This window comes from Aquarana catesbeiana, linkage group LG01, assembly GCF_042186555.1.
Source record: "Aquarana catesbeiana isolate 2022-GZ linkage group LG01, ASM4218655v1, whole genome shotgun sequence".
Classification (NCBI taxonomy): domain Eukaryota; kingdom Metazoa; phylum Chordata; class Amphibia; order Anura; family Ranidae; genus Aquarana; species Aquarana catesbeiana.
The window spans coordinates 499557819-499572676 of NC_133324.1; positions in this window are offsets into that span (position 1 = coordinate 499557819).

The window sequence follows — 14858 nt, forward strand, 5'->3', positions numbered from 1 at the left end:
AATACCCCCCAAATGACCCCTTTTTGGAAAGAAGACATTCCAAGGTATTTAGAAAGATGCATGATGAGTTTTTTGAAGTTGTCATTTTTTCCCACAATTCTTTGCAAAATCAAGATTTTTTTTTTCTTTTTTTTTTTTCACAAAATTCTCATATTAGCAGGGTATTTCTCACACACAGCATATGCATACCACAAATTACACCCCAAAACACATTCTGCTATTACTCCCGAGTATGGCGATACCACATGTGTGAGACTTTTACACAGCGTGGCCACATACAGAGGCCCAACATGCAGGGGAGCACCTTCAGGTATTCTGGAGTGCCCAGGCCAATTCTGACATTTCTCTCCTACATGTAAAAATCATTATTTATTTGCTAAAAAATTACATAGAACCCCAAAACATTATATATATTTTTTTAGCAAAGACCCTAGATAATACAATGGCGGTCGTTGCAACTTTTTATCTCGCGCGGTATTTGCGCATCAAAATTGAACAGGTTTTTTTTTTTTTTTTAAAAGTTTTGTGCTTTCAAAAAAAACAAAACAGTAAAGTTAGCCCAATGTTTTTACATAATGTGAATAATGAAGTTATGCCGAGTAAATAGATACCCAACATGTCACCCTTCAAAATTGCACACGCTCGTGGAATGGCGCCAAACTTTGCTACTTAAAAATCCCGATAGGAGACGCTTTAAAAATTTTTACTGGTTACATGTTGTGAGTTACAGAGGAGGTCTAGGGCCAAAATTATTGCTCTTGCTCTACCGATCGCAGTGATACCTCACATGTGTGGTTTGAACACCATTTTCATATGTGGGCGCAACTTACGTATGCGTTCGCTTCTGACTGCGAGCACACGGGGACACGGGGAATATTTTTTTTTTTTTTTTTTTTTTTTATTGTTCATTTTACTTTATTTATTTTAGTTTGAGGCTTTTTTCCAAAAAATAAATTTTTTGATCACTTTTATTTCTATTACAAGGAATGTAAACATCCCCGTAATAGGAACATGGCATGACAGGTCCTCTTTACAGTGAGATATGGGGTCAATAAGACCCCATATCTCACCTCTAGGCTGGGAAGCCTGAAATTAAAAAAAAAAAAAAAAGATCCTGGCTTCGATCGTAGCGGTGAGTCGGTAGAAGCACCTGAGGGTGGTGAGGGGGGGGGGGGCGGGCGTCTCCTCTCACCTCCCGTAAGAATGATCAAGCAGTGGAAAAGCCGCTATGATCATTCCTATGGTGTAGGGAATCGCCGGCTGAAAAAGATGATATCTGAATGATGCCTATAGCTGCACCCATCATTCAGATATCCCCGCACAAAGTCAAGGACGTCGTATGACAGCCGGCGGGCGGGAAGTGGTTAAAACACATTTTTTTTAACACAAAGTTGTCCATTTATACAATATTTCTAACACATAACATGTACATACCAAAAATGACCCCCCAAAATAGATTCTCCTACTCCTCCTGAGTACGGCGATACCACATGTGTGAGACTTCCACAGCCTGGCCACATACAGGGGCCGAGTACAGCGGAGTATGGCTGGGTATCACCGAGTATGGAAGAGTATGGTGGGGTATAGCGGAGCATTGCACAGGATCATTGCAGAGTATTGCACAGGATCATTGCAGAGTATTGCACAGGGTCATTGCAGAGTATTGCACAGGGTTGCACAGGATGATTGCAGAGTATTGCACAGGGTCATTGCAGAGTATTGTACAGGGTTGCACAGGATCATTGCAGAGTATTGCACAGGGTTGCACAGGATCATTGCAGAGTATTGCACAGGGTTGCACAGGATCATTGCAGAGTATTGCACAGGATCATTGCAGAGTATTGCACAGGGTTGCACAGGATCATTGCAGAGTATTGCACAGGATCATTGCAGAGTATTGCACAGGGTTGCATAGGATCATTGCAGAGTATTGCACAGGATCATTGCAGAGTATTGCACAGGGTTGCACAGGATCATTGCAGAGTATTGCACAGGGTTGCACAGGATCATTGCAGAGTATTGCACAGGGTTGCACAGGATCATTGCAGAGTATTGCACAGCATGGGGGGATGGCTGAGCATGGGGGGGGGGTGGATGTGACTGTACATGTCACTGAACTGCGCTGTGGGCACTACACATCCAGCCCACAGCGCGGCTCCCATCCGATCTCTCCCCCTCTGTACCGATCGGTACAGAGAGGGGAGGGAGGAACCGGCGTCATGACATGACGCCGGTTTGTTTACATGTGATCGCGTCATTTGACGGAGCGATCACATGGTAAACGGCCGCGATCAGCGGCCGTTTACCGTGATCCGTGATGAGCCGGGTCCTCCGGACCCGTCGGTCACGGATGTTCCCGTGTGCGCGCCCCAGGGGGCGCGCGGGAGCAGTTTTCTGGAATCACGTCATATGACGTGATCCCAGAGTTATCCAGCCGCCCTGCAGCCGTCATTTGGCTATGGGGCGGTTGGCAAATGGTTAACTGACAATCGCGCTGTACCCAAATAAAATTGATGTCCTTTTTTCCCCACAAATAGAGCTTTCTTTTGGTGGTATTTGATCATCTCTGCAGTCTTTATTTTTTACGGTATAAACAAAAAAGGATCGAAAAAAAAACAATATTTTTTTACTTTCTGCTATAAAACACATCCAATAATTTTTTAAAAAAAATCTAATTTCTTCATCAGTTTAGACCAATATTTATTCTGCTACATGTTTTTGATTAAAAAATCCCAATAAGCTTATATTGATTGGTTTGGGCAAAAGTTATCAATGTATGCAAACTATGGGATATTTTTATGGCATTTTTCTTTATTTTTTTTTTTTTACTAATAATGGCGGCAGTCAGCAACTTATAGCGGGACAGCGACATTGGGGCAGACATATCGAACACCTAACTGACACTTTTGCCGCTTTTTTGGGGACCAGTGATATTATTACAGTGATCAGTGCTAAAAAAAAAAAAAAAATGCACTGTTACTGTACTAATGACACTGGCAAGAAAGGGGTTAACATCAGAGGTGATCAAAAGAGTTAAAGCGGAGTTCCACCCAAAAGTGGAACTTCCACTCGTTGTACTCCTCCCCCCTCCGGTGCCACATTTGGCACCTTTCGGGGGAGGGGGGGGCAGGATACCTGTCTTTCACAGGTATCCTGTTCCCACTTCCGGGAGCCTCAGCTGCGGGTATTGATGTCACCGCCCGGGCTCCCTCCTCCTCCCTTCTCCTTCACCGGCCGCCGGGCCAGTAGGAGAGAGGTGCCTCGCGCATGCCCAGTAGGGTTCCCGGGGTGAAGCCGTAATGCTTCACTGCCAGGTTCCCTTACTCACAATGGAGGCGGCAACACCCGACAGCTGATGGAAAAATCAGTTGCGGTGCCGACATCGCTGGACTCCAGGACAGGAAAGTGTCCGATTAATAAAAGTCAGCAGCTGCAGTATGTTATAAGAAAAAATCTGCTACCGCCGCAAAAAATAAATAAATAAATAAACAAGTATGTGACCAATAGTCTAGCTGCAATCAAAAATACATGCCACTCTAGGGTTGGATGTTAAATATGAATTAATGTGTGGATTGCGCTAACTCCTAAAAAATTAATAAAAAAATTAATACCACACCACTTCTAATAGCCAAAAAAATATAAATATATCTATTATCTATTTTAGTGTGAATTCCTTGTGGATATTCTTCTTCGTGCTAACAATTAATTTATGTATGTGCCCAAACTTCAACACAATATCATACCCCTATGTAAAAAATAATTGTGCAATATTGACAACAAATGGTTATCAATAATCAAAGTGCAGGTGCCAAATATATATGAAATATAGAAAATAAAAATAAAAATAGAAATAAAAATAAAGATGAGATTGAAAATAAACCAACATTTACAAGTATTGCTATTATATAATCAAACAACTCAGTACATTGAGTCCATAAATCAAAAATATGTATATAACAAAGTATAATGAGATTAGCTTGGTGCCGGCTCAGAGGCACTATAGCATGTGAGTTCAATTGTGTTTTTTAACTTTTTAAATAAAAGCATAGTTACATACTACACCATGATGGCTATCTATATGTTTCATGAGAACTAATAGAGCAAGAGGCACTAGTACACTGCTTGGAACAAAAAAAGAAAGGGAAGTGCACCAAAAATGAGCCACGTCCATAAATCATTGAGGATACAAAATAAGGTAGTACTGAGTATTACCAGGGAGGCGGACTTTTTAGGCTAAGAAACAGTGGAGAAGATATAGCAGTATAAAAAATATAAATTTATTGGAAAATACAAATATCTAAAAAACAATGACAATTGTAACATATAGCATCTATGATTATTGTGCAGTGAGCCCTTGTATGTCTACGCGTTTCACCGTTAGGCTTCCTCAGGACAAGGCCAAGGTTCACATATGAGACAGAGAAGGGAATATGTCTCTCTATCTAAAATGAGATATAATGTCATTAGACACACACAACTAACACATAAACAAACTGTTAATGATAAAAATCATGCGCTAAGCAACTGCGAGCATAGGAAAGAACACCAAGCCGGTACCTTAACCACTACACATCCACGCTATGGCCGAATGACGGCAACAGCGCGGACCTGAATTCCCGGGAGGCCGTCATATGACGGCCTCCACTGTGCACGCTCCCTGCGCGCGCTTTGATCACCGAGTCACTGAGACTCGGCTGCTCACTGATCCAAGTAAGGGGCCGGTCCCGGCCCCTTACCATGTGATCAGCTGTCAGCCAATGACAGCTGATCACATGATGTAAACAAAAGATCAGTAATCGTTTTTTTTTTCTACTCACGCTGACAGCGTGAGTAGAAAAGAAAGCCGATCACCGGCTCGGATGTAAGGGACATCGGTCCCCAAGTGGAAGAGGCACATCTGCCTCATCAGTGCCAAATAGTGCCACCTAACAGTGCCCACAGTGCTACCTATCAATGCCCACAAGTGCCACCTATCAATGCCCACCTGTAGTGCCAATCAGTGCCACCTGGCAGTGCTGCCCATCACTGCCACCCATCAGTGCCCATCACTGCCACCCATCAGTGCCCATCACTGCCGCCTATCAGTGCCCATCACTGCCGCCTCATCAGCGTACATCAATGAAGGAGAGAAATGACCCGTTTTACATTTCTTATAACAAAATATAAAAAAATAAAAAAATTTTTTTTTTTAATTCAGTTTTTTACATTTTTTTAACAAAAAGTAAAAACTGCAGAGGTGATCAAATACCACAAAAAGAAAGTTCTATTTGTGGTGAAAAAATAATAAAAATTTCATTTGGGTACAGTGTTGTATGACCACACAATTGTCATTCAAAGTGCGTCAGCGCTGAAAGCTGAAAATTGGTCTGGATAGGAGGGGGGTTTAAGTGCCCTGTAAGCAAGTGGTTAAATTGGAATGCAAAATCATGCAAGTCACGGTAGCATGAGAAAGTTCAATCAGCAGTAAGAAAGCTGAAATTAAAGCAAATGCAACCAGCGTCAATCAGCGAGAATATGCATTTGGGCAGAGAAAACTTTATAGGTTTATTAAAGAATGAGACTTACTATATTAGATACAGCTAAATATCTCAGCAGGGGCATGTAAACAATATTCCTAATTAAGGGAGCAGCCATTATGCATTATGCAGCCATGCTCATTATGCATTAATGACATTATATCGGTATATATATCGAATTCAAATCATCTACCAAATCTTACAAATGATACAAATACGGACTAATGCCCCGTACACACAGTCGGATTGGACATTCCGACAACAAAATCCTAGGATTTTTTCCGACCGATGTTGGCTCAAACTTGTTTTGCGTACACACGGTCGCACAAAGTTGTCGGAATTTCTGATCGCCAACCACGCGGTCACGTACACCACGTACGACGAGACTAGAAAAGGCCAGTTCAGAACCAAGCGCGGCACCCTTTGGGCTCCTTTTGCTAATCTCGTGTTAGTAAAAGTTTGGTGAGAGACGATTCGCGCTTTTTCAGACTCGTGGCTTTCAGATCGTTTTCTGCGGTTCAGTTTGTGCTTCTGGGTTTGTATCTGCTCTTCAGTGCGTGCAGTAAGTTCATATTGGAGTTTTCTGTGCGATCTTGCCCGCTCGTTGCTGTTTTTCAGGTAGCTCTTCACAGGCCTTGCTGTTCTTCAGTGCGTTCTGTTACTTCGTTCTGAGCAGCCGACCGTTTTCTAGCCATGTTTCGTATACGTACTCCTCGTAGAGTTCGTGCTGTGCGGGGGCTTGGTGTTGGGGTCCTGACCTTGACACAAGTCCAGTCCATGAACAGGGTGGGGAGGAGTTCATGGACCAAGAATTGGTTGCTCCAGCTTGACCAGTTCTCTCATATGCCTTTGCTCCGTGAGATCCGTGAGAATAATCCTGATGATTTCAGGAACTTTCTCAGGATGACGGACCCCGTGTTTCACCGTCTGCTGGCTTCGCTCACCCCCTATATCAGCAGGCAGGATACCTGCATGAGGCAAGCCATCACTCCGGAGCAGAGGCTCGTCGCTACCCTGTGGTACTTGGCGACAGGGAGAAGCCTGCCGGACTTGAAGTTCTCGACAGGTATCTCCCCCCAGGCTCTGGGTATCATTATCCCGGAGACCTGTTCTGCCATCATACAGGTCCTGCAGAAGGAGTATATGAAGGTAAGATTTTTATCCTTTAATATCACATTTTATTGTATTTAATGATTGATAATATATTGTATTTCTTTCCTCATTCCCTAATTACCATGATTGGAATATGCTGTGAATGTCCCCTTTGTCCTCATGCATGCTGGATTTTTATGTAATTAATTTTTTAGGTCCTTCATACAGATTTGCCTTCACTTACCTCCCCAGCATGGTCTCCTGGCCCTATATTCACCTCACGTAGTCACTTAACAATGTATTTTATCAGCTCCATAGTAGTGCTTTACCCCAAACACCCCCTAAAATGTTTTTAAATGTGATTTTTGCTTTAAATTCATGCAGAGTGCCAGTGTCTTTTTTTTTGTGGTGTCCCCAAATCATTTTTAGTAACCCTCCCTCTCCCCAACTGCTAAGTCAGCTGATCCCAAATCTCTATCTATCCTCAATCATCTATCTGCTGACTTTGCCAAACCCATACACACTATACCCATCTCTTTTGTGCTCAGATTTATGGATGAATTCCCCAAAGCATGTAGTGCAAGGGCCTGCCTGTATACTTTCAAATGGTACTGTTTAAAGTTTTTGTATCCTATTATTATCTTGATAGGTAATAGCAGAATGTCCAAATGTGCTCAAATGTGTACAATGTGTATTTACATCTTTGTATTATGACACTTCTTACCTGTCCAGTGGGCTGCCAATCGTGTAACTAAGGAGGGGCTGTTCCAAGTAATACCCTGTATTTAGGCATTCATCTCTCGATGAAGTGGATAGGGTTACCTGTCCAAGATTTCCCCACCCCCCATAATGTTAGAAATGGCCCATGAGAGGGGGGGGGGGGGATATGATAGGTGTACCTTATACTTTGGTGTTGTTAAATTCCCCTTAATAAATGCTATCTGGAGGTTGGCCAAGAATGTTTGTGTCTAATCTGCTTTCCATGTTTATGTGCAAAAATATTAATTTATTTTTGTTTTCCTCAACAGTTTCCTTCAACGCCACAGGAATGGCAGACTGTGGCCTCCCATTTTGCCGGTGGGACGTTCCTAACTGCGGAGGGGCAATTGATGAGAAACACGTCCACATCGTCCCACCACCCAACTCGGGGTCGTACTATTTCAACTATAAGGGGTTCAATAGTATTGTGATGTTGGCGGTGGTGTCGGCTAATTACGACTTCTTGTATGTTGACATGGGAAAGAAAGGCCGGATGTCCGATGGTGGAGTCATCGCCCAGACGGAGTTCTACAGGCATCTCCAGAATGGCAGCTTGGACTTGCCACCTCCAGAGGACAATGTAGAAGGACTCCCATTCGTGTTCGTTGCTGATGAAGCGTTTGCGCTGGGGGACCATCTTTTGCAGCCATTCCCTATGAGGACCCTCACCCCGGAACAGAGGGTTTTTAATTACCGGCTGGCCAGAGCCAGAAGAGTGGTGGAGAACACATTTGGAATCCTGGCCAGCCGGTTCCGCCTATTTTTGACACCCATCCATATGGCGGAGTATAAACTTAATCATATAATCCTGGCGTGCTGTATTCTCCATAACTTTTTACGCAAACATTCCGCCAACTATGCTGGCTCAGTTGGGCCTGAGGCCGGAATGATCCATGAAACAACACTGACGGCGCTTGAAAGTGGCCGTCCTGGCTTGCCCTCCCTGAGTGCCCGTGATGTCCGGTTACAATACCCGGAGTTCTTTGTGGGTAGGGGGGCCATCAATATGCCAGCAAATTTGTGAAGCCTTTATCAAATAAAAAAGCAAAAAAAAGAAAATCTTTGTGGACATTTACTGCTTGTGTTTGTTTTAGCTGACCGTGACAGAAATGTGTTGAGTCCAGAAAATGGCGTGATTGTGTAACCTTTTATACAAAGCACTGTTGGGTGTTATTTACTAAAGGCAAAGACACTTTGCACTACAAGTGCAGTGAAACTGCACTTGTAGTGCAAAGAAGATTTGCCCTTAGGAAATAACCCCCATTTTCACAGAAAACAGCAATGACATCACCAACAAAGTGTTTTAGCGTTGACACAATAATTCACACATTCTTGCTTAACAATCTCTTTAATACCTGCACAATCACATGTGCATTTAGAAAAGTTTTTTCTAACAAAACAACATGTTTGTGGTATAACAATGTTTGGGGTAGCATTATCAAACAGATAAATGTCCATTTAAGCTAAAACAGGCCTGTGTAAAACCAACAAGAAAGCCAGAAATCTTGAACTTACAAAGTTCACATTTGGTAGAACTTGAAGGCAATATCAGACATGAGTATTTAGGAACTGTGTTTGATATTGCGTTCAGATGGGGTGAAGTCACCCCAGGAAAAGCCTAATTTGGAAGATGCACACCAATTTACGAATGTCAACATGTGCTAGCTGCCATCACGGGGGATCAAGGGACGTGTTTTGGGGGAGAAACCCCTTCCTCACAGCTACTTTATTATTGAGGAAGGGGTTGCACCCCCAAAACGCGTCCATTGATCTCCCGTGATAGCATATAGCACATGTTGGCACACTGTGTGCATCCTCCAAATTAGGCTTTTCGACAAATCTTTCAAACATTTTGAACATTGGAGCACACAAAAAATCAAAGGGATTGTGAGGGGTTTTAAACTCGCCCCAAAACATCAATGATGTTTTTATTTTTTTGAATAACATCATTGATGTTTTTATTGAGGTTTTCCAATTCTAAATTACACCCCATGATCTCCCCGATCAGGATCTGGGCACTCTGATGTGAAAGGATCTGGATCCACAACATCACGATCACCTAAAAAGAGAGAAACCCCAAAAAAAAGGTATCAAAACAATGCCGTCATCCATCTCTTACCTGAGCCTGTGGTCGCAGACACTCACCTGTTGTGGTGACAGTTTCCACCACGTCTTCCTCCTCCTGCTTTTCTTGGGTTGGGGGGATTTCACCTTCTTCCAGAGGTGGTGGGTCTGTGTTCTCCTCGGATGAGGGGTGTCCTCCGAGTCTTTTCTCCCCTATGTCAAACAAAAATGATATACTTAGCACACAGTGATTTGATGGCAGAACTATAAATATAAAACATTGCTTGGAAGTGGGGTACAATTGTCTATTTTGGCAGAGTTCCAAAATGTGGCATTTTCAGTGCCCTTTGTCAAGCTTCAATACTTTACCTGTTTGGTACAAGCTTCACAGATGAAGCCCCCCCCTATAGTATACACTGGAGCACCTGTGTGGGCTCCCTAATAAAAATGGTGTTCTTGTGTCCCACACTAGTGCTCCAGTGTCCAGATGTGAAAACAGCTGCTCAGTGTCCTCTCCTTACACAGAATCTAGTTTGCATTTCATTCTAGTAACAAAGCCATCTACACAACCAAAATAGTTTATGACAAGTAGGGCGTAAAAATTGTGGCCAAATGCATATGGCCTAAACAATGGTGTTTTATAGGCCGAAAGAAAAATGTTTGATACGAACGAATAATGTACCCATGAACATGAAATTTGCCATGTAAAAATGTAGACTTGTAAGAAAAGCACATGGAGAAGCACGAACGTAATAAACATAAAGAATAGGAACACAGGACAACTACTTACTTTTTTGCAGCACTCTCCGGATCTTTCTGTACTTCTCATGTTCTCTTAATTTCAGGTCCGACCACCGCTTCCTGAACTGATCTTTCGATCGTCGTACCCCGAAATGCCGGTGCAGACTCCTGACCACTTTCGCCATGATCTTGGCCTTTCTGACATTGGGGTTGGGGTAAGGCCCATACTTCCCCTCATAGTCGGCCCTCTTCAGGATGTCCACCATCTCCGACATCTCCCCAAAGGACATATTTGAGGCCTTAAATCTCCTTCTGACGTTTCAGGCTCCGGGCTTTCCTCCTCCTCCTCCTCGTTGCTATAATTAGCACGCACCTGCTGTGTATCCGCCATGTGCTCTTCCCCCACTGCGCCGAACGAAAAGGGGCGGGGAATAGACTAGAAAGAACGTCAGGGGCGGGCGGAGTTACACGCATGCGCAGTGTGTATAAAGCGTAACACGCGTGCGTATTACGTACGATCTGTGAGCAGAGGAAGGAGCATCGAAAGCGCCGATCGTGATAACGAAGGTAAGATCTAAACTTGGGCCTATACTGCTTCGAAATTGAAGCCTATATTGTAACAAGATTAGGAGAGTTTGCCCTGACCTTAGGGTTTGTCTTGTGTTGTGTCTTGCAGAGAAAATGGATGGCTTCAATGACCACAACTTCCTCCCCCTGTTCATAGACAAATACAGGGAGCTGCCCTGTCTGTGGCAGGTGAGACATCCCCATTATAACAATAAACAAAAGAGGCAGGCAGCGCTGGAGAAACTGCTGGAGTCCCCACAGCAACCATCCCCTATTTAAAAACCAAAATTGGTGGCCTGAGGAGCACTTATCTTAGGGAGCGCAAGAAGGTCACGGATTCCCAGAGGTCCGGAGCTGCAGCAGATGACATTTATGTACCCAGGCTGTAGCACTATGAGAGACTGCGTATTCTGTCAGACCACACTGAAGTCAGGGAATCCCTCTCTACTCTTCCTTCCACTCTTCCTTCCACCCCAGCTGAGGCTTCCGATGTCCAACCTGGGCCTTCCAGCCAGGAAGAAGTGGAGGAGCCCAGCTGGAGTCAGGTATAGCATTGTTCTACTGATTTCTGGTCAATAAATAAATGATGTTTATTAGATGTTATTATTGATCACTAATTGCTGATTGAAAAAAGTGTTTTACATATCAATAGACAGTAGTGGGCACTCAAAATTGGGACAAGAATGAAAACTGCTGGGCTCAGAATGATAGTCTGTTATATTTGTTAACATTCAATTTGCAACAGTCAGGAGGTGAAAATTGTGTGTGATTGATGAATAAAAAACTAAAACTATGTCCCTTTTTCATACACAGGAAGACCTCAGCCAGGAGGAGGTTGTGGAATGTGGCAGTCAGGAGGAGGTGGGGATTAGTGGCAGCCAGGAGGAGGCAGGTTTCTCCCCTCCGCCCTCCATATAAAAGAGCGAGGAAGACGACTCCCATGCAGGATTCAGCGCTCAGGCTCATTCAGGAGGCTTCTGCGTCCCTCAGAGCCTTACCCGCTCCTGAAGAGGCCTTTGCCTGCATGGCTGCCACCAAACTGCAGGGCATGCAGGAGGGTCAACGCCTCCTGTGTGAGCAACTTATTTATAAAGTCCTAACTAAGGGGGTGAGTGGGGAACTAACACCCAAGACCGATTGAGTTGGACCATCCTCCTCCTCCTCCTCCTGCTGCAACAACTCCACCACCAGAGCCACCGCGTGGAAGGAAGCGTGGAAGGAAGACAAGAGAGCGATGGCCCTGGGTTCAGTCTGGTCTGACAAAAGCTGCAGTCTCTCGTATGACCACAGCCTGGGGACACAGATGTCATCTGCTGCTTTCCGGATCTCTGGGACTTCTGGACCAGACTGCACTCCCTTAGATAAGGGCTCCTCAGGCCACCAATTTTGCTTGAAAATAGTTGATGTCTGCCCTGGGGGTCCAAGGCTTCGCCAATTTCTTCAGTTTCTCCAGCGTTGCCTCCCTCTTTGTTTAGTTGTGAGCCCTTAATAAAAGTTATTTTTTTGAAAATTATACTCTCCTATGTGTGTTTTCAGCCAAAAAGGACAGTTTGTTGTTGACGATTCAGGTACATTTCTAAAGTACAATGTGAAATTAACAAGGGACAACACCACCAAACAATCTTCTACAGATTAAATAGAACAACATATCAATGGTGTTGTGGTAACTTGACACAAAAAACACACACAAAAATTTTCAGGAGTACAAATAAAAATCCCCCCCAAAAAAATAAGCCTTGAAAAAAAGACAAACCAAAAAAAAAATAATCGGCTTTAAAAACCAAAAAAACAAAAAAACAAAATAATGTTGTCAGATGTGACAAATCAAAATATATTGAGGGAATCCCGATAAATAGTAAAGAAAGAAGTTTGTGAGAAGTCTGTGTGAATATGAGCAGCAAAACGACTTCATTCTTGTCACATTATAAAGAAGAAGAGAGTGCGCTGTATTAAACCATTTTTAACATTGCAGCGTGACGAAAGTGTTGTATCTATTGCGAACGCTAAGTTTACCAGACCGAGCTGTTCCGTGTCGGGATTTCTTCTGAGCATGCGTGGCACTTTGTGCGTCGGAACAGGCCACACAGGGTCGGAATTGACGCAATCGGACTTTGTTGTCGGAAAATTTTATCTCTTGCTCTCCAACTTTGTGTGTCAGAAAATCCGATGGAAAATGTCCGATGGAGCCCACACACGGTCGGAATTTCCGACAACACGCTCCGATCGGACATTTTCTATCGGAAAATCCGACCGTGTGTACGGGGCATAAGTCTGTTTAACATATGTTACCTTATCTAAAGGAACAGAAAGGGGAAAAGGGGGGATGGGGGGGGGGGATAGGGAAGCAATTGAGGAGGGATACACAAGAGCTGCAAGTGAAGCAAATCGCATGGTACAACATAGGATGACTGTATTAAAGAAAGGGTTTGAAACTGATCATGTCATTCATGCCTGGATAGACTGTGGCTCGTAACTTATGTATCCATTGCGTTTCACGCTGGAGTACTCTTTTATCAAAATCGTCCCCACGGGGGTCTGCGTAGACAATGTCAAGAGCTGCAAATTTAAACATCACGGGGTCATACATATGCTTGAAGGCTACGTGATAACCCATTGTGGTGTTTAAAAGACCATTTGTAGCATAGTATACGTGGTCTTTAATTCTTCTCCAGAAGTGTTTTGCCCACATAGAAGGCTCCACATGGACAAAAGATGATGTAAATAATATGCTTATACAGTAGATGCAGCAAAGGGATTGTATTGAGCCTTCAGCATTGCTGATACTAAATCCAGGATCTAAGTGGTGTATCCGGTGTTGGCCCTCCTCCCTCTAATGGCTGCTCCCTTAATTAGGAATATTGTTTACATGCCCCTGCTGAGATATTTAGCTATATCTAATATAGTAAGTCTCATTCTTTAATAAACCTATAAAGTTTTCTCTGCCCAAATGCATATTCTTGCTGATTGACGCTGGTTGGATTTGCTTTAATTTCAGCTTTCTTACTGCTGATTGAACTTTCTCATGCTACCGTGACTTGCATGATTTTGCATTCCAATTTAAGGTACCGGCTTGGTGTTCTTTCCTATGCTCGCAGTTGCTTAGCGCATGATTTTTATCGTTAACAGTTTGTTTATGTGTTAGTTGTGTATGTCTAATGACATTATATCTCATTTTAGATAGAGAGACATATTCCCTTCTCTGTCTCATATGTGAACCTTGGCCGTGTCCTGAGGAAGCCTAACGGTGAAATGCGTAGACATACAAGGGCTCACTGCACAATAATCATAGATGCTATATGTTACAATTGTCATTGTTTTTTTAGATATTTGTATTTTTCAATAAATTTATATTTTTTATACTGCTATATCTTCTCCACTGTTTCTTAGCCTAAAAAGTCCGCCTCCCTGGTAATACTCAGTACTACCTTATTTTGTATCCTACACTGCTTGGAAAGGCTGCTGTTGGATCCATCAAAAACAGAGTGGTTATCCGAAATGAATGAACCAAAGGCACATAATCTTTTATATCTGGTGAGTGGCCATTTCACTAGGTGCTGATGCAGTCACTATAACGGTGGAAGTAGAAGCACCTAAATATTACTAAGGAACGTCACCATTGGAAGGAATTGATCACTCACTGTGGACACTCATTGTAATTTGTTATATACATATTTTTGATTTATGGACTTAATGGACTGAGTTGTTTGATTATATAATAGCAATATTTGTAAATGTTGGTTTATTTTTCCTTGTCAAAAGAAGTTTATTGAGTATACAATGTTATAAAGATACATAAATATACATAAAGTAAGTTTACAAGGATCTATAAAGTAAGCTCATTGTTTTACAGTAGGGTTTATATAGGTAAATATCATGAAATTTCAAATATTTAACATTGGGTTCACGTAAACCTAAATTAAAGATATATATCATTTCCTTAGTTACTTTTGTAGGTATTTAAATGATTTATACCTACTATACATATTGTTTACAAGTAGAGTGTATATAGGTCAAATAAGTTCTGATAATGAGCTTTAATCGTAAGGTGGAGAAAAGGAAAGAGAAAGAAGAAAAAGGGTTGAAAGGTAGAGGTATGGTCCACAAGGTTGTCCCGCTCGT